This window comes from Hemiscyllium ocellatum, assembly GCF_020745735.1.
Source record: "Hemiscyllium ocellatum isolate sHemOce1 chromosome 27 unlocalized genomic scaffold, sHemOce1.pat.X.cur. SUPER_27_unloc_36, whole genome shotgun sequence".
NCBI classification, from domain to species: Eukaryota; Metazoa; Chordata; class Chondrichthyes; order Orectolobiformes; family Hemiscylliidae; genus Hemiscyllium; species Hemiscyllium ocellatum.
In genome coordinates this window covers 196,211-214,923 of record NW_026867505.1, presented here as the reverse complement: position 1 = coordinate 214,923, position 18,713 = coordinate 196,211, and the positions used below count along the sequence as shown (strand labels likewise).

Sequence of the window (18,713 nt, the reverse complement as noted above, 5' to 3'; positions counted from 1 at the left end):
TTTAAGACAATTGGATAGCCCGTCGACCCGCTGAAAACTGCTTCCCTGACCGGGAATCGAACCCGGGCCGCGCCGGTGAGAGCGCCAAATCCTAACCACGAGATTACCAGGGAGACGCAGATTCGCTCCTGTAGCTCTGCTGAAAATTTCCTCTCTGCCCGGGAATCGTACCCGGGCTGCGGCAGTAAGAAGACTTCCACCGATCTCGAGAACATTGGGGAGACTAGAGAGACAAGTCACATCTCCGCGACTCTCCTGCGCGCCTTTATAGGGTAAAAAGCGCGGAGCGGACCCAGAAGCTGGTGTAGCGCAAGCTTCCCTGGGTAGGTTTTTTTCCCTGTAAAGGCGCGCAGGAGAGTCGCGGAGATGTGACTTGACTCTCTAGTCTCCCCAATGTTATAGAGATCGCATCGGGAGCAATAGATACAAAAAATTAAATTTAAACTGTTAAACAAACGTAACCACGTCTACAAACAGACACTGCCAAACAGCCCTGTCCTGCTCCGCCGAGAGAGTGAGGATTGTTCACTCGTTTGGAGCTGCAGAAACAATCATCCCAACACATGCAAACAAATCCACATCAGGATACTATTTCTACGTGCTACTTCACTCTGCAGCACCCAGGAACGACGAAGATCAATAAACAACCGTACAGCGCATTTAAGACAATTGGATAGCCCGTCGACCCGCTGAAAACTGCTTCCCTGACCGGGAATCGAACCCGGGCCGCGCCGGTGAGAGCGCCAAATCCTAACCACTAGATTACCAGGGAGACGCAGATTCGCTCCTGTAGCTCTGCTGAAAATTTCCTCTCTGCCCGGGAATCGTACCCGGGCTGCGGCAGTAAGAAGACTTCCACCGATCTCGAGAACATTGGGGAGACTAGAGAGTCAAGTCACATCTCCGCGACTCTCCTGCGCGCCTTTATAGGGTAAAAAGCGCGGAGCGGACCCAGAAGCTGGTGTAGCGCAAGCTTACCTGGGTAGGTTTTTTTCCCTGTAAAGGCGCGCAGGAGAGTCGCGGAGATGTGACTTGACTCTCTAGTCTCCCCAATGTTATAGAGATCGCATCGGGAGCAATAGATACAAAAAATTAAATTTAAACTGTTAAACAAACGTAACCACGTCTACAAACAGACACTGCCAAACAGCCCTGTCCTGCTCCGCCGAGAGAGTGAGGATTGTTCACTCGTTTGGAGCTGCAGAAACAATCATCCCAACACATGCAAACAAATCCACATCAGGATACTATTTCTACGTGCTACTTCACTCTGCAGCACCCAGGAACGACGAAGATCAATAAACAACCGTACAGCGCATTTAAGACAATTGGATAGCCCGTCGACCCGCTGAAAACTGCTTCCCTGACCGGGAATCGAACCCGGGCCGCGCCGGTGAGAGCGCCAAATCCTAACCACGAGATTACCAGGGAGACGCAGATTCGCTCCTGTAGCTCTGCTGAAAATTTCCTCTCTGCCCGGGAATCGTACCCGGGCTGCGGCAGTAAGAAGACTTCCACCGATCTCGAGAACATTGGGGAGACTAGAGAGACAAGTCACATCTCCGCGACTCTCCTGCGCGCCTTTATAGGGTAAAAAGCGCGGAGCGGACCCAGAAGCTGGTGTAGCGCAAGCTTCCCTGGGTAGGTTTTTTTCCCTGTAAAGGCGCGCAGGAGAGTCGCGGAGATGTGACTTGACTCTCTAGTCTCCCCAATGTTATAGAGATCGCATCGGGAGCAATAGATACAAAAAATTAAATTTAAACTGTTAAACAAACGTAACCACGTCTACAAACAGACACTGCCAAACAGCCCTGTCCTGCTCCGCCGAGAGAGTGAGGATTGTTCACTCGTTTGGAGCTGCAGAAACAATCATCCCAACACATGCAAACAAATCCACATCAGGATACTATTTCTACGTGCTACTTCACTCTGCAGCACCCAGGAACGACGAAGATCAATAAACAACCGTACAGCGCATTTAAGACAATTGGATAGCCCGTCGACCCGCTGAAAACTGCTTCCCTGACCGGGAATCGAACCCGGGCCGCGCCGGTGAGAGCGCCAAATCCTAACCACGAGATTACCAGGGAGACGCAGATTCGCTCCTGTAGCTCTGCTGAAAATTTCCTCTCTGCCCGGGAATCGTACCCGGGCTGCGGCAGTAAGAAGACTTCCACCGATCTCGAGAACATTGGGGAGACTAGAGAGACAAGTCACATCTCCGCGACTCTCCTGCGCGCCTTTATAGGGTAAAAAGCGCGGAGCGGACCCAGAAGCTGGTGTAGCGCAAGCTTCCCTGGGTAGGTTTTTTTCCCTGTAAAGGCGCGCAGGAGAGTCGCGGAGATGTGACTTGACTCTCTAGTCTCCCCAATGTTATAGAGATCGCATCGGGAGCAATAGATACAAAAAATTAAATTTAAACTGTTAAACAAACGTAACCACGTCTACAAACAGACACTGCCAAACAGCCCTGTCCTGCTCCGCCGAGAGAGTGAGGATTGTTCACTCGTTTGGAGCTGCAGAAACAATCATCCCAACACATGCAAACAAATCCACATCAGGATACTATTTCTACGTGCTACTTCACTCTGCAGCACCCAGGAACGACGAAGATCAATAAACAACCGTACAGCGCATTTAAGACAATTGGATAGCCCGTCGACCCGCTGAAAACTGCTTCCCTGACCGGGAATCGAACCCGGGCCGCGCCGGTGAGAGCGCCAAATCCTAACCACGAGATTACCAGGGAGACGCAGATTCGCTCCTGTAGCTCTGCTGAAAATTTCCTCTCTGCCCGGGAATCGTACCCGGGCTGCGGCAGTAAGAAGACTTCCACCGATCTCGAGAACATTGGGGAGACTAGAGAGACAAGTCACATCTCCGCGACTCTCCTGCGCGCCTTTATAGGGTAAAAAGCGCGGAGCGGACCCAGAAGCTGGTGTAGCGCAAGCTTCCCTGGGTAGGTTTTTTTCCCTGTAAAGGCGCGCAGGAGAGTCGCGGAGATGTGACTTGACTCTCTAGTCTCCCCAATGTTATAGAGATCGCATCGGGAGCAATAGATACAAAAAATTAAATTTAAACTGTTAAACAAACGTAACCACGTCTACAAACAGACACTGCCAAACAGCCCTGTCCTGCTCCGCCGAGAGAGTGAGGATTGTTCACTCGTTTGGAGCTGCAGAAACAATCATCCCAACACATGCAAACAAATCCACATCAGGATACTATTTCTACGTGCTACTTCACTCTGCAGCACCCAGGAACGACGAAGATCAATAAACAACCGTACAGCGCATTTAAGACAATTGGATAGCCCGTCGACCCGCTGAAAACTGCTTCCCTGACCGGGAATCGAACCCGGGCCGCGCCGGTGAGAGCGCCAAATCCTAACCACTAGATTACCAGGGAGACGCAGATTCGCTCCTGTAGCTCTGCTGAAAATTTCCTCTCTGCCCGGGAATCGTACCCGGGCTGCGGCAGTAAGAAGACTTCCACCGATCTCGAGAACATTGGGGAGACTAGAGAGTCAAGTCACATCTCCGCGACTCTCCTGCGCGCCTTTATAGGGTAAAAAGCGCGGAGCGGACCCAGAAGCTGGTGTAGCGCAAGCTTACCTGGGTAGGTTTTTTTCCCTGTAAAGGCGCGCAGGAGAGTCGCGGAGATGTGACTTGACTCTCTAGTCTCCCCAATGTTATAGAGATCGCATCGGGAGCAATAGATACAAAAAATTAAATTTAAACTGTTAAACAAACGTAACCACGTCTACAAACAGACACTGCCAAACAGCCCTGTCCTGCTCCGCCGAGAGAGTGAGGATTGTTCACTCGTTTGGAGCTGCAGAAACAATCATCCCAACACATGCAAACAAATCCACATCAGGATACTATTTCTACGTGCTACTTCACTCTGCAGCACCCAGGAACGACGAAGATCAATAAACAACCGTACAGCGCATTTAAGACAATTGGATAGCCCGTCGACCCGCTGAAAACTGCTTCCCTGACCGGGAATCGAACCCGGGCCGCGCCGGTGAGAGCGCCAAATCCTAACCACGAGATTACCAGGGAGACGCAGATTCGCTCCTGTAGCTCTGCTGAAAATTTCCTCTCTGCCCGGGAATCGTACCCGGGCTGCGGCAGTAAGAAGACTTCCACCGATCTCGAGAACATTGGGGAGACTAGAGAGACAAGTCACATCTCCGCGACTCTCCTGCGCGCCTTTATAGGGTAAAAAGCGCGGAGCGGACCCAGAAGCTGGTGTAGCGCAAGCTTCCCTGGGTAGTTTTTTTTCCCTGTAAAGGCGCGCAGGAGAGTCGCGGAGATGTGACTTGACTCTCTAGTCTCCCCAATGTTATAGAGATCGCATCGGGAGCAATAGATACAAAAAATTAAATTTAAACTGTTAAACAAACGTAACCACGTCTACAAACAGACACTGCCAAACAGCCCTGTCCTGCTCCGCCGAGAGAGTGAGGATTGTTCACTCGTTTGGAGCTGCAGAAACAATCATCCCAACACATGCAAACAAATCCACATCAGGATACTATTTCTACGTGCTACTTCACTCTGCAGCACCCAGGAACGACGAAGATCAATAAACAACCGTACAGCGCATTTAAGACAATTGGATAGCCCGTCGACCCGCTGAAAACTGCTTCCCTGACCGGGAATCGAACCCGGGCCGCGCCGGTGAGAGCGCCAAATCCTAACCACGAGATTACCAGGGAGACGCAGATTCGCTCCTGTAGCTCTGCTGAAAATTTCCTCTCTGCCCGGGAATCGTACCCGGGCTGCGGCAGTAAGAAGACTTCCACCGATCTCGAGAACATTGGGGAGACTAGAGAGACAAGTCACATCTCCGCGACTCTCCTGCGCGCCTTTATAGGGTAAAAAGCGCGGAGCGGACCCAGAAGCTGGTGTAGCGCAAGCTTCCCTGGGTAGGTTTTTTTCCCTGTAAAGGCGCGCAGGAGAGTCGCGGAGATGTGACTTGACTCTCTAGTCTCCCCAATGTTATAGAGATCGCATCGGGAGCAATAGATACAAAAAATTAAATTTAAACTGTTAAACAAACGTAACCACGTCTACAAACAGACACTGCCAAACAGCCCTGTCCTGCTCCGCCGAGAGAGTGAGGATTGTTCACTCGTTTGGAGCTGCAGAAACAATCATCCCAACACATGCAAACAAATCCACATCAGGATACTATTTCTACGTGCTACTTCACTCTGCAGCACCCAGGAACGACGAAGATCAATAAACAACCGTACAGCGCATTTAAGACAATTGGATAGCCCGTCGACCCGCTGAAAACTGCTTCCCTGACCGGGAATCGAACCCGGGCCGCGCCGGTGAGAGCGCCAAATCCTAACCACGAGATTACCAGGGAGACGCAGATTCGCTCCTGTAGCTCTGCTGAAAATTTCCTCTCTGCCCGGGAATCGTACCCGGGCTGCGGCAGTAAGAAGACTTCCACCGATCTCGAGAACATTGGGGAGACTAGAGAGACAAGTCACATCTCCGCGACTCTCCTGCGCGCCTTTATAGGGTAAAAAGCGCGGAGCGGACCCAGAAGCTGGTGTAGCGCAAGCTTCCCTGGGTAGGTTTTTTTCCCTGTAAAGGCGCGCAGGAGAGTCGCGGAGATGTGACTTGACTCTCTAGTCTCCCCAATGTTATAGAGATCGCATCGGGAGCAATAGATACAAAAAATTAAATTTAAACTGTTAAACAAACGTAACCACGTCTACAAACAGACACTGCCAAACAGCCCTGTCCTGCTCCGCCGAGAGAGTGAGGATTGTTCACTCGTTTGGAGCTGCAGAAACAATCATCCCAACACATGCAAACAAATCCACATCAGGATACTATTTCTACGTGCTACTTCACTCTGCAGCACCCAGGAACGACGAAGATCAATAAACAACCGTACAGCGCATTTAAGACAATTGGATAGCCCGTCGACCCGCTGAAAACTGCTTCCCTGACCGGGAATCGAACCCGGGCCGCGCCGGTGAGAGCGCCAAATCCTAACCACGAGATTACCAGGGAGACGCAGATTCGCTCCTGTAGCTCTGCTGAAAATTTCCTCTCTGCCCGGGAATCGTACCCGGGCTGCGGCAGTAAGAAGACTTCCACCGATCTCGAGAACATTGGGGAGACTAGAGAGACAAGTCACATCTCCGCGACTCTCCTGCGCGCCTTTATAGGGTAAAAAGCGCGGAGCGGACCCAGAAGCTGGTGTAGCGCAAGCTTCCCTGGGTAGTTTTTTTTCCCTGTAAAGGCGCGCAGGAGAGTCGCGGAGATGTGACTTGACTCTCTAGTCTCCCCAATGTTATAGAGATCGCATCGGGAGCAATAGATACAAAAAATTAAATTTAAACTGTTAAACAAACGTAACCACGTCTACAAACAGACACTGCCAAACAGCCCTGTCCTGCTCCGCCGAGAGAGTGAGGATTGTTCACTCGTTTGGAGCTGCAGAAACAATCATCCCAACACATGCAAACAAATCCACATCAGGATACTATTTCTACGTGCTACTTCACTCTGCAGCACCCAGGAACGACGAAGATCAATAAACAACCGTACAGCGCATTTAAGACAATTGGATAGCCCGTCGACCCGCTGAAAACTGCTTCCCTGACCGGGAATCGAACCCGGGCCGCGCCGGTGAGAGCGCCAAATCCTAACCACGAGATTACCAGGGAGACGCAGATTCGCTCCTGTAGCTCTGCTGAAAATTTCCTCTCTGCCCGGGAATCGTACCCGGGCTGCGGCAGTAAGAAGACTTCCACCGATCTCGAGAACATTGGGGAGACTAGAGAGACAAGTCACATCTCCGCGACTCTCCTGCGCGCCTTTATAGGGTAAAAAGCGCGGAGCGGACCCAGAAGCTGGTGTAGCGCAAGCTTCCCTGGGTAGGTTTTTTTCCCTGTAAAGGCGCGCAGGAGAGTCGCGGAGATGTGACTTGACTCTCTAGTCTCCCCAATGTTATAGAGATCGCATCGGGAGCAATAGATACAAAAAATTAAATTTAAACTGTTAAACAAACGTAACCACGTCTACAAACAGACACTGCCAAACAGCCCTGTCCTGCTCCGCCGAGAGAGTGAGGATTGTTCACTCGTTTGGAGCTGCAGAAACAATCATCCCAACACATGCAAACAAATCCACATCAGGATACTATTTCTACGTGCTACTTCACTCTGCAGCACCCAGGAACGACGAAGATCAATAAACAACCGTACAGCGCATTTAAGACAATTGGATAGCCCGTCGACCCGCTGAAAACTGCTTCCCTGACCGGGAATCGAACCCGGGCCGCGCCGGTGAGAGCGCCAAATCCTAACCACGAGATTACCAGGGAGACGCAGATTCGCTCCTGTAGCTCTGCTGAAAATTTCCTCTCTGCCCGGGAATCGTACCCGGGCTGCGGCAGTAAGAAGACTTCCACCGATCTCGAGAACATTGGGGAGACTAGAGAGACAAGTCACATCTCCGCGACTCTCCTGCGCGCCTTTATAGGGTAAAAAGCGCGGAGCGGACCCAGAAGCTGGTGTAGCGCAAGCTTCCCTGGGTAGGTTTTTTTCCCTGTAAAGGCGCGCAGGAGAGTCGCGGAGATGTGACTTGACTCTCTAGTCTCCCCAATGTTATAGAGATCGCATCGGGAGCAATAGATACAAAAAATTAAATTTAAACTGTTAAACAAACGTAACCACGTCTACAAACAGACACTGCCAAACAGCCCTGTCCTGCTCCGCCGAGAGAGTGAGGATTGTTCACTCGTTTGGAGCTGCAGAAACAATCATCCCAACACATGCAAACAAATCCACATCAGGATACTATTTCTACGTGCTACTTCACTCTGCAGCACCCAGGAACGACGAAGATCAATAAACAACCGTACAGCGCATTTAAGACAATTGGATAGCCCGTCGACCCGCTGAAAACTGCTTCCCTGACCGGGAATCGAACCCGGGCCGCGCCGGTGAGAGCGCCAAATCCTAACCACGAGATTACCAGGGAGACGCAGATTCGCTCCTGTAGCTCTGCTGAAAATTTCCTCTCTGCCCGGGAATCGTACCCGGGCTGCGGCAGTAAGAAGACTTCCACCGATCTCGAGAACATTGGGGAGACTAGAGAGACAAGTCACATCTCCGCGACTCTCCTGCGCGCCTTTATAGGGTAAAAAGCGCGGAGCGGACCCAGAAGCTGGTGTAGCGCAAGCTTCCCTGGGTAGGTTTTTTTCCCTGTAAAGGCGCGCAGGAGAGTCGCGGAGATGTGACTTGACTCTCTAGTCTCCCCAATGTTATAGAGATCGCATCGGGAGCAATAGACACAAAAAATTAAATTTAAACTGTTAAACAAACGTAACCACGTCTACAAACAGACACTGCCAAACAGCCCTGTCCTGCTCCGCCGAGAGAGTGAGGATTGTTCACTCGTTTGGAGCTGCAGAAACAATCATCCCAACACATGCAAACAAATCCACATCAGGATACTATTTCTACGTGCTACTTCACTCTGCAGCACCCAGGAACGACGAAGATCAATAAACAACCGTACAGCGCATTTAAGACAATTGGATAGCCCGTCGACCCGCTGAAAACTGCTTCCCTGACCGGGAATCGAACCCGGGCCGCGCCGGTGAGAGCGCCAAATCCTAACCACGAGATTACCAGGGAGACGCAGATTCGCTCCTGTAGCTCTGCTGAAAATTTCCTCTCTGCCCGGGAATCGTACCCGGGCTGCGGCAGTAAGAAGACTTCCACCGATCTCGAGAACATTGGGGAGACTAGAGAGTCAAGTCACATCTCCGCGACTCTCCTGCGCGCCTTTATAGGGTAAAAAGCGCGGAGCGGACCCAGAAGCTGGTGTAGCGCAAGCTTCCCTGGGTAGGTTTTTTTCCCTGTAAAGGCGCGCAGGAGAGGGACCCCAGGCACTACATGGGTAGTGCCTCCCACCCGCCCTCCTCCTCTAACCTGATAGTATGACCCGTTGTGCTATGCAGGTAAGTGCTGCGTTTTGCTGGTTCTATTCTTTAGAACTAGCATTTTTTAAAAGTTACATTTAGTGGATGGCCGTGAATGCAGTGCAATGTTCCTCTTGCGACATGTTTGAGATGAGGGATGCCATGGTCGTCCCTGCTGATTACACTTGCAGGAAGAGCTCCTCCAAGACTGTGTTCGGGAACTGGAGCCTGGAGTTGGATGAACTTCGAATCATTCGGGAGGCGGAGGGGGTCATAGATCAGAACTTTAGGGAACCAGTAATTCCAAAGATTGCAGACAGATGGGTGACAGTGAGGGGAACTTGGAGAAAGCAGCCAGTGCAGCGACCCCCTGCGGTCGTTCCACTCATGAACAAGTATACCATTTTGGATAATTGTGGGGTGGGGGGGGGGGGGGTGACTTACCAGCGGTAAGCAATGGGGTTCAGGCCTCTGGCACGGAGCCTGTTCCTGTTGCTCAGAAGGGAAGTTTGGAGAAGAGCAGACCAATAGTTATTGGGGACTCGATAGTTTGGTGCACAGATAGGCGGTTTTGTGGGGGCGAGAGAGACTCACGACTGGTATGTTGCCTCCCAGGTGCAAGGGTAAGTGACGTCTCTGATCGTGTTTTCCGGCTCCTTAAGGGGGTGGGGGAGCAGCCTGAAGTCGTAGTCCACGTTGGCCCCAAAGACATAGGTAGGTAGAAGGATGAGGATGTTAGGCAGGCTTTCAGGGAGCTAGGTTGGAAGCTCAGAGTTAGAACAAACAGAGTTGTTGTCTCTGGTTTGTTACCCGTGCCACGTGATAGCGAGTCGAGGAATAGTGAGAGAGAACAGTTAAATGCTTGGCTACAGTGATGGTGCAGGAGCGAGGGATTCCGGTATCTGGATAACTGGGCTTCTTTCTGGGGAAGGTGGGAACTATATAAGCAGGATAGTCTACACCTGAACCTGAGGGGCACCAGTATCCTTCGGGGGATGTTTGCTAGTGCTCTTTTGGGGGGTTTAAACTAACTCTGCAGGGGTATGGGTACCTAGACTGTAGCTTTAGGGTGCAGGACCTTGAGTGTAGGGAGGTTAGGAACATGGCATCAATCTCGAAGGAGGGTGCCTCTAAACAGGAATGTGACTTGAAGTGTATATACTTCAATGCGAGAAGTATACAAAATAATGTAGGTGAACTTGCAGCGTGGGTTGGTACCTGGGATTTCGATGTTGTGGCTATTACGGAGACATGGGTAGAACAGGGACAGGACTGACTGTTGCAGGTTCCAGGGTTTAAATGCTTTAGTAGGGTCAGAGGTGGGGGTAAAAGAGGGGGAGGTGTGGCATTGCTTGTCAAGGATTACAGCTGTGGAAAGGACGATGGATGAAGACTCGCCATTTGAGGAAGTTTGGGCTGAGGTTAGAAATAGTAAAGGTGAGGTCACCCTGTTAGGAGTTTTCTACAGACCTACTAATAGTCCGAGAGACATAGAAGAAAGGATTGCGAGGATGATTCAGGAGAAGAGTGAGAGTAATAGGATGGTTGTTATGGGGGACTTTAACTTTCCAGATATTGACTGGGAAAGCTATAGCTCGAGTACGTTAGCTAGGTCGGTGTTTGTCTAATGGGTTCAGGAGGGTTTCCTGACACAATATGTTGACAGGCCAACAAGAGGTGAGGCCGTACTGGATTTGGTTCTGGGTAACGAATCAGGCCAGGTATTAGAATTGGAGGTAGGTGGGCACTTTGGGGACAGTGACCACAATTCAGTGATTTTTACTCTGGTGATGGAGAGGGATACGTGTGCACTGCAGGGCAAGAGTTATAGCTGGGGGCAGGGAAATTATGATGTGGTGAGTCATGACTTAGGATGCGTGGCTTGGAAAAGTAGGCTTCAAGGGAAGGGCACAATCGATATGTGGAGCTTGTTCAAGGAGCAACTATTGAGTGTCCTTGATAAGTATGTACCTGTCAGGCAGGGAGTAAAGGGTAGTGTAAGGGAGCTGTGGTTTAATAATGAATTGGAATCCCTTGTTAAAGTGAAGAGGGTGGCCGATGTAAAGATGAGGCGTGAAGGTTCAATTGGGGTGATTGAAGTTTATAAGGTAGCCAGGGAGGATCTAAAGAGAGAGTTAAGAACAGCAAGGAGGGGACATGAAAAGTCCTTGGTTGGTAGGATTAGGGAAAACCCAAAGGCTTTCTATAGGTATGTTAGGAATAAAAGAATGACTAGGGTAGGAAAAGGTCCAGTCATGCATAGATATGGGAAGTTGCGCATGGAGGCTGAAGAGATTGGGGAGACACTGAATGAATACTTTTCGTCAGTATTCACTGAGGAACAGGACATTGTTGCGAATGTGAATATTGAGTCACAATTAATTAGAATGGATAGCTTTGAAGTATGTAGGGAAGAGGTATTGGAAATTCTGGAAAGGGTGAAAATATATAGGTCCCCTGGGCCTGATGGCATTTATGCTAGGATTCTCTGGAAAGCAAGGGAGGAGATTGCAGAGCAATTTGCCTTGATTTTTATGTCCTTGTTGTCTACAGGAATAGTGCCAGAAGACTGGAGGATAGCAAATGTGGTTCCCTTGTTCAACCCTGGTCTTTCAATTGATATCCTTCAGAAAAATTAACAAAGTAAGTGTGCTGTTAAATGAACATAGCATAGGCACCAAATTCCTGTAAACTGCCAGATGCCTTCTGATCACACGTTATCCAGGACACCAAAACTGAAAACTGTCATGCAGTCAGCCAGCCTTAAGAATCACCTAAGTGAAGCTTTCCTCCATACACAATGACATAGAACAAAATGCTGTCAAAGATGCTGCAAATGGAGCTGAATCAAGGACATGAAAATGAAATATCAAGGCCGCTTGAGAAAAGAAAGCCATTTAAGTTGCTGAATAACTTCCTTCTATTCTATTAAATGAAAAAGATGACAAGAAATATAGAATGTTATTAGAAGGTGAAACATATTAGCCATTAAACTTTTACAACAGTGAATAATAATAGATATACTCAAAGTGAAGCAACACATATGTACTGTTTATAACAATGTGCTAATCAGTTCCATGAGAAACTACCCCTTTATTTGTGTACGTGAGGAAAGAAGCTCTCCATTTCTAGGGTGCAAATTGTATTCAAATGAATGTGCCAAATTAAGGAAAAAAGTGAAAATACATTTAAGAGGGACAGAGAGCATCTGAGCACCTTTGCAGAGTCTTGTCCCTCCCTGGATTCACTGCAGTTGCAATCAGTGAACAGTTTTCCCCCATCTCTCCCTCCCAAGATGAAGAATGGAAAAGGGGAGACATTGCTTTGCTCCTCGGTGTTGTCTAGAGGAGGGAGTTTAACTCTGAAATTGAATGAAGATAGAGCTTCATTCCGGACTGCAACTTCCTTCCATTGTCCAACATGTGAGTACGGCACTTTCTGAGGAGGGGAGGCTTGTCAGGATAGATGCCAATAAAATGCTTCCTTGTCAGAGAATCTAGAACTCGATGACACAGATTATAAATAAGGGCTTTCCCATATCAGGCAGAGTGAGGAATTTATTCTCTCTTCTTTATTGCAATGCTCCCACACAGAGAGTAATAGCGACAGGCTCTTTGAATGTATTTAAGGCTGAACTGAACTGAATTTTGAGTGACAGGGAATGAAAGGTTATTGAGTACAGGTAGCAAATCAAGTTAACACTACAGCAGGACATGCATGATCTCCTTAATTGGAAACTAAGCCTGATGAATGGCAGTGGCAAGAGATTTAACACGTTCCATGTGTAAGTGGTGCTTCAAACAGTTGTCAAAGCTGGACAGAGACATGGATTCCCACATCATAGAGAAACCGTGGAAATGTGGGGACTGTGGGAAGGAATTCAAAATTCCATCTTTGCTTGAACGTCATTGCCATGGTCACACCGGGGAGCAGCCATTTACCTATTCCATGTGCAGCAAGGGCTTCATTCATTTATCCACCCTGGTGATCCACTGGTAGAGTTTCACGAGGAAAAGACCTTTCATCTGCTTCGTGTGTGGGAAGGAGTTCTTTTATTTATCACCCTGGTGACCCACCAGCCGGCTCACACCGGAGAGAGGCCGTTCGCCTGCTCTAAGTGCATGAACGGATTCACCCAGTCATCCGCCTTGCTGATCCACCAATAGGTCCATACCAGGGAAGAGACCATCCTGCTGCTGTGTCTGCATGAAGGTATTCATTAATTTGTCTGCCCTGCTTATGCATCTTCGAGTTTACACCAGGAAGAGACTGTTCTCCTGCTCCATGTGCAGCAAGGCGTTCATTCATTTATCCACCCTGGTGAACCACCGCAGGTTCACACTGGGGAGAGGTCATTCACTCGGTCCAAGTGTGGGAAGGGATCCACTAACTCCTCTGACCTGCAGACAAACCGGCACATTCACACCAGGGAGAGGGTGTTCACCTGCGTCGTCTGTGGGAAAGGGTTTAGCCATTCATCCATTCTGCTGGCGCACAGGCGCATCCACACTGAGGATAGACCGTTCTCCTGGTCTGTGTATGGTAAGGGATTCACAGATTATTCCAGTTGCAGAGACACCAGCAGGTTCACACTGGGTAAAGGCCTTTCACCTGCTCCAAGTGCGGAAAGGGATTTAGTCAGTCATCCCATCTGCTCAGACACCAATCCAGTCACACCAAGCAGAGCACGTTTGGATTCTTTGTGGGTGTGACTTGTATTAGTATTCAAGAGGAAGGGGAGTATTGCTGAGGCTGGACTGACTGCAGGTAAAGTAGGTGGCGGTGCATGGCTGATAGCATGGAGCATAGGATCCGGAAAGAGAATTGTTGCTGAAGGTTTTGAATTTGTAGGTGCACTGGGTATCCTGATCAGGTTCAAACTGTGTTGGGCTGAACGTGGTCCGGAGTCCGTGTGAGATCAGATGGTTCCATAGGCAGTTCTGAGGAATAGCTGATTTTGATGAAGGGCTTCTGCCTGAACATCGATCCTGATAAAGGGCTTATGCCCAAAACATCGATTCTCCTGCTCCTGGGATGCTGCCTGACCTGCTGTCCTTTTCCAGCAATACACTCTCGACTATTAATACTCAAGAGTGCTTACATTCACTGGTCAGTTGAGCACCTATTAAGACACACTTACTGATTTGGAACATGCAGTGGAGTCGGGAGATGTATACCTGTCATGTTTGACTCTGTGAAGAAATCTATCCCATGGAAAGATTGGCTCCAGTTTGTCCCTTCCCCAGGAGGCTGTCAGGACGATAACATGGGAAACAGAGAATGCTTGTCCAGTACTGAAGGTTGAACAAATTGGGAAAATGAGAGTTTCTGATAATGTCTAACAATCCTGGTGGCTTTTGGAGGTATTTTTGAAATTGTCATGGTCTGTGTGACCCACTGATGTTCCCAGGGCCGGGCCACACCACAAATGGCAGGATGGAGAAGGGAATGCAGACATGGGTTATATCCCTACCATAGAGTCACAGAACCTAACCGCATGGAAACGGACCTTTCCGTCCAACTCATCCACGCTGACCAGTTATCCCAAATTGGTGAGGCCACTTCAGAAATATTGTGTTCAATTCTGGCTTTCTTGCTGTCAGAAGGATGTTAGAGTTGAAAGGGTTCAGAAAAGATGTGCAAGGATGTTGCCAGGCTTGGAGGGTTTGAGCTCTAGGGAGAGTCATAGAGCCTTAGAAACATGGAGATGTACATACGGAAACAGACCATTCATTTCAAATTGTCCATGCTGACTAGACATCCAAACCTAAACTAGTCCCATTTGCCAGCACTTGGCCCATATCTCTCGAACCCTTCCTATTCATATACCCATCCAGATGCCATTTTGAATGTTGTCATTGTAGCAGCCTCCACCACATCCTTTAATAGCGCATTCCATACATGCACCACCCTCTGCGTGAAAAAGTTGCCCCTTAGGTCCCTTTTCTCACCGTAAACTTATGCCTGCTAGTTCTGGACTCCCCCATCCAGGGAAAAAAAATCTTGTCTATTTCCCCTATCCATGCCCCTCATGATTTTATAAACCTGTATAATGTCACCCCTCACCCTCTGACACTCCAGAGAAATTAGCCCTATATTGGTCAGAGCATTGAGTATATGAATTGGGAGGTCTCTGTCCAATGGTCACTTACTGTTCCCTTCAATAATTCTATAATTGGAAGTATATGACATAGCTAAAGGACAAAAATACAACAGATAATTGTATTTGAATCTCAGAGGCTAGCACATTGAATATATCACCATTTAATAACACTCGATATATCTCTGTCCCTTCTCAAGTTCCAGTCCTGATAAATGCCTTGCGGATCTGAAAGCCTTGAGAGACTGAGAGAATCTGAAACCCCTTCTATTTGATTAACTTCCTCTTTTTCCAGCTGCTATATTGAATAGTTTTACACCTCCCCCTCTCATTCCCCGTCTCCAAGCCAGGATGACGAATGGAAAGGGGAGACATTGATTTGTTCGCAGATGTTTCCCAGAGGGAGGGAGTTTCCCTCTGAAACTGGCCTCGACCCGCGTTGTGACGTTCACGATGGAGGGCGGGGCGTCCTGAAGGAGCCAATAGGAATCGCAGCGCCAACCGGTGATGTCGCTGTGTTCTAGGTCCTTTTGGCCAACGGCCCGTACGTCGCACAAAGACATGAACCATACTTGTCGACTGACCAATTGCAAACCCTGGAGAACCAGAAAGGAGTCTGGTCCTCCTGCCAATCAGAGCTCACCTATTGTCTAAATGAGCTCGGGAAGCTGCTACTACTTCTCTGAATAAAGATAGAGCTTCAGCCCAGACTGCAACTTCCTTCCTCTGTCCAACATCTGTGAGTACGGCACTTTCTTTCTACACCCTTCCCATCCTTTTCAATTTCTTTTCTCATTCTGGGGTTAAACTGATATCCCTGCCCTACCTCAGCTCCTCAGAGCACATCTCTGTTATGCTAATTCCAGTATACAGGCGTATCAGACCGGTTCTGAAGCAGGTAAAACCAGGCCAGGTGGAGCCATTTCTGCTCTTCAAGACTGTTTTGAGCGCACTGACTGGTGGGTGTTCAGGGAGATGACAAATGATAGCGATTCCATCAATTTAGAGGAGTACATGGTGTCGGCTATTTCCTACGTTAGCAAGTGTATTGACGGTGTCATTTTGTCCAAGACCATCACTTCTTGCCCCAACCAGAAGCCATGAATGACTGCAAAGGTGTGTGCAGTGCTGAGGACCTGCGATTCTACCTTCATAGCAGATGACAAGGCGGGCCTAACAACAGTGAGGGCCAACCTGACCCGGGCATCAAAGAGTCAAAATGTGCATACACACAAAAAATACACAGCCACTTTCAGGACAGCAGTGATAAACTGAGCGTGTGGAAGGCCATCCAGGCCATCATGACCCACCGAACAGCATTGTCTGGTTGTGCTGGTGGTGCCTCCCCACTGCTGGATGAGTTGAACAACTTTTTATGCATAGTTTGAGGCACACAATTATGTGGCAGCGAGGAACTCCAACTTCCCCGCCCCCACCAACCCACCTCCCAATTCAGTCCCTCACGACCAGATTGTGCAACAGTTTCTTCCCCCAAGCCATCTGACTCCTTAACACTGTATGATTGGACTCTTTTTCTATCTGAAATTTTTTGCACAACTTCGAATTGCTGCTAGAAAAATGTCTATTCTTTATCATTCTTTTATTATGCTGTAACTTGTGTGTTTTCTACTTCTGGTCCCTCGAAGTAGAGGAGATGTCCGAAACACTGGAAGCTGGTGAGAGAGCGTTCTCAAAATTAATCCTGGGAATTGACGTGTTTGCAAATGCTGCAATGTTGAGAAGCTTAGTTGAGCATTCGTTCGAGTTTGGAAGAATGAGAGGAGATCTTGAATAAATATCAGAATCTTAGTGGGCCTGAAAGGTTAGTTGCCAAAAAGGTAGTGTTCATTTTTGGGAGAGTCTCAGACCAGAAGGAATAGCCTCTAATCTTAAGTGTCCGCATACATATGATGGAGATGATGTGGATATCTTCTCTCAGAGGGCAATGAATGACAGGGCTATTGAATTTCTATCACTAAGTATAGTCAAGGCAGATGGTGGGCAGAATTTTAGTCAATAAGTGAATCAATAATAAGGCATGAATGTGGATTTTTGGATTATAATATTAGACATTATGGTAATAAATGGTGGAGCAGATTCAATGGGCTGAATTGTCTATTTTGAATTTCTATCCTGTGCAGATGGTGATGCTTCCTGTAATCTCCTTTTACAGGATATGAGAAAGGGAAGGAATTGCAGCCAGAAATATCAAAACAAGATCTGATAGAGACAATCATCATCAGCCTTTGAATCTCTCAGGATTTATTATTTCTCTGCTGCCCTGTCTGCTTCAAAAGGTTTCAAACATCAGTGAGACTGAGGCACACAGACCTGAGTGAGAGTGTCGCAGTGAACTGACTGTGGGAAGAGCTCTAAGCGGATACACAGCCTGAAATAGCAACATCCCATTTGCAGTGACAAGAGACAGAACACATTCTGTGTGTGAGTGGTCTTTCAACTGATTGTCAAACCTGGAGAGAGACTAGGACTTCCACATGATGGAGAAACCATGGAAATGTGAGGATTGCAGGAAAGAATTCAAATTCCTGTGTCTGCTTGATTCCCATCATCGTGGTCACACCGGGGAGAAGCCATTCACCTGCTTAGTGTATTGGGAAGGCATTCGTTCACCTATCCACCTAGTGACTCACCAGCGGGTTCACACCGGGGAGAAGCCATTAGTTTGCTCAGTGTGTGAGAAGGACTTCACCCATTCAACTTCTCTGCTAACTCACCAGTACATTCACATCAGCGAGAAGCCGTTCTCCTGCTCCACCTTCAGGGAGCACAGATTCCTCTGCCCCGCAGATACACCAGTGTGTTCACACCGGGGAAAAACCATTTACCTGCTCAGTGTGTGGGAAGGCCTTCAGTCGGCCGTCCCATCTGATGAGACACCTCTTCAGCCACACCGAGTAGAGAGATTTTAAACTCTTTATGTAGATGTGACGTGTATTAGTATTCAAGATAGCACACATTCACTGGTCAGTTGAGCATCTATTAAGAGACTCTTAACAATTTGGAACATGCAGTGACATCAGGAGGTATATACCTCAAATGTTTGACTCTTTGAAGAAATCTGAGTTGGAAAGTGTGGCACTATAAGAAGTACAGCAGGTCACGCAGCATCCGAGGGGCAGGAGAGTTGATGTTTCGAGCATAAGCCCTTCATCACATTCCAGTGCCATACTTTTTGACACTGACTTTCTAGTATCTGCAGTCCTCGCCTCCTCTGAGTCTGTGACAAAATCTGCCCCGTGTAAAGATTGGCTCCACTTTCTCCCTTCCCAGTGAGGCTGTCAGGATGATTACATGGGTAAAAGAGAGAGCTCTTCCAGTTCTGAAGTTTGGACAATTAAAATTAGGAAAAATAAAGTTTCTTACTGCGGCTAGCTTATGTGAGAAATGCCTCAAGATATTTGGACATTGTCAGAGTCTGGTGACCAACTGAGATCCATGGTTTGAACCACACAACAAGTGGCAGGATGGAGGGGGGAAACGTAGACATGGGTTATGTCCCGACCATAGAGCCATAAAACTCCACTGCACAGAAACAGACCTTTCAGACCAACACGTCCATGCTGACCAGATGTCCCAAATTGATGAGGCCATTTCTGGAACACTATGTTCAGCTCCAGTCTCTCTG

General features: G+C 48.5%; 2 non-coding genes across 2 annotated transcripts; both read right to left on the bottom strand.

Moving 5' to 3' along the window:
• Positions 1–700: 700 nt before the first annotated feature.
• On the bottom strand, positions 701–772 carry trnae-cuc (transfer RNA glutamic acid (anticodon CUC)). The gene has a single exon. It is a non-coding gene; the product is annotated as a tRNA-Glu (tRNA).
• A 2,564-nt stretch (positions 773–3,336) lies between these two features.
• On the bottom strand, positions 3,337–3,408 carry trnae-cuc (transfer RNA glutamic acid (anticodon CUC)). The gene has a single exon. It is a non-coding gene; the product is annotated as a tRNA-Glu (tRNA).
• Between the last annotated feature and the right edge of the window lie 15,305 nt (positions 3,409–18,713).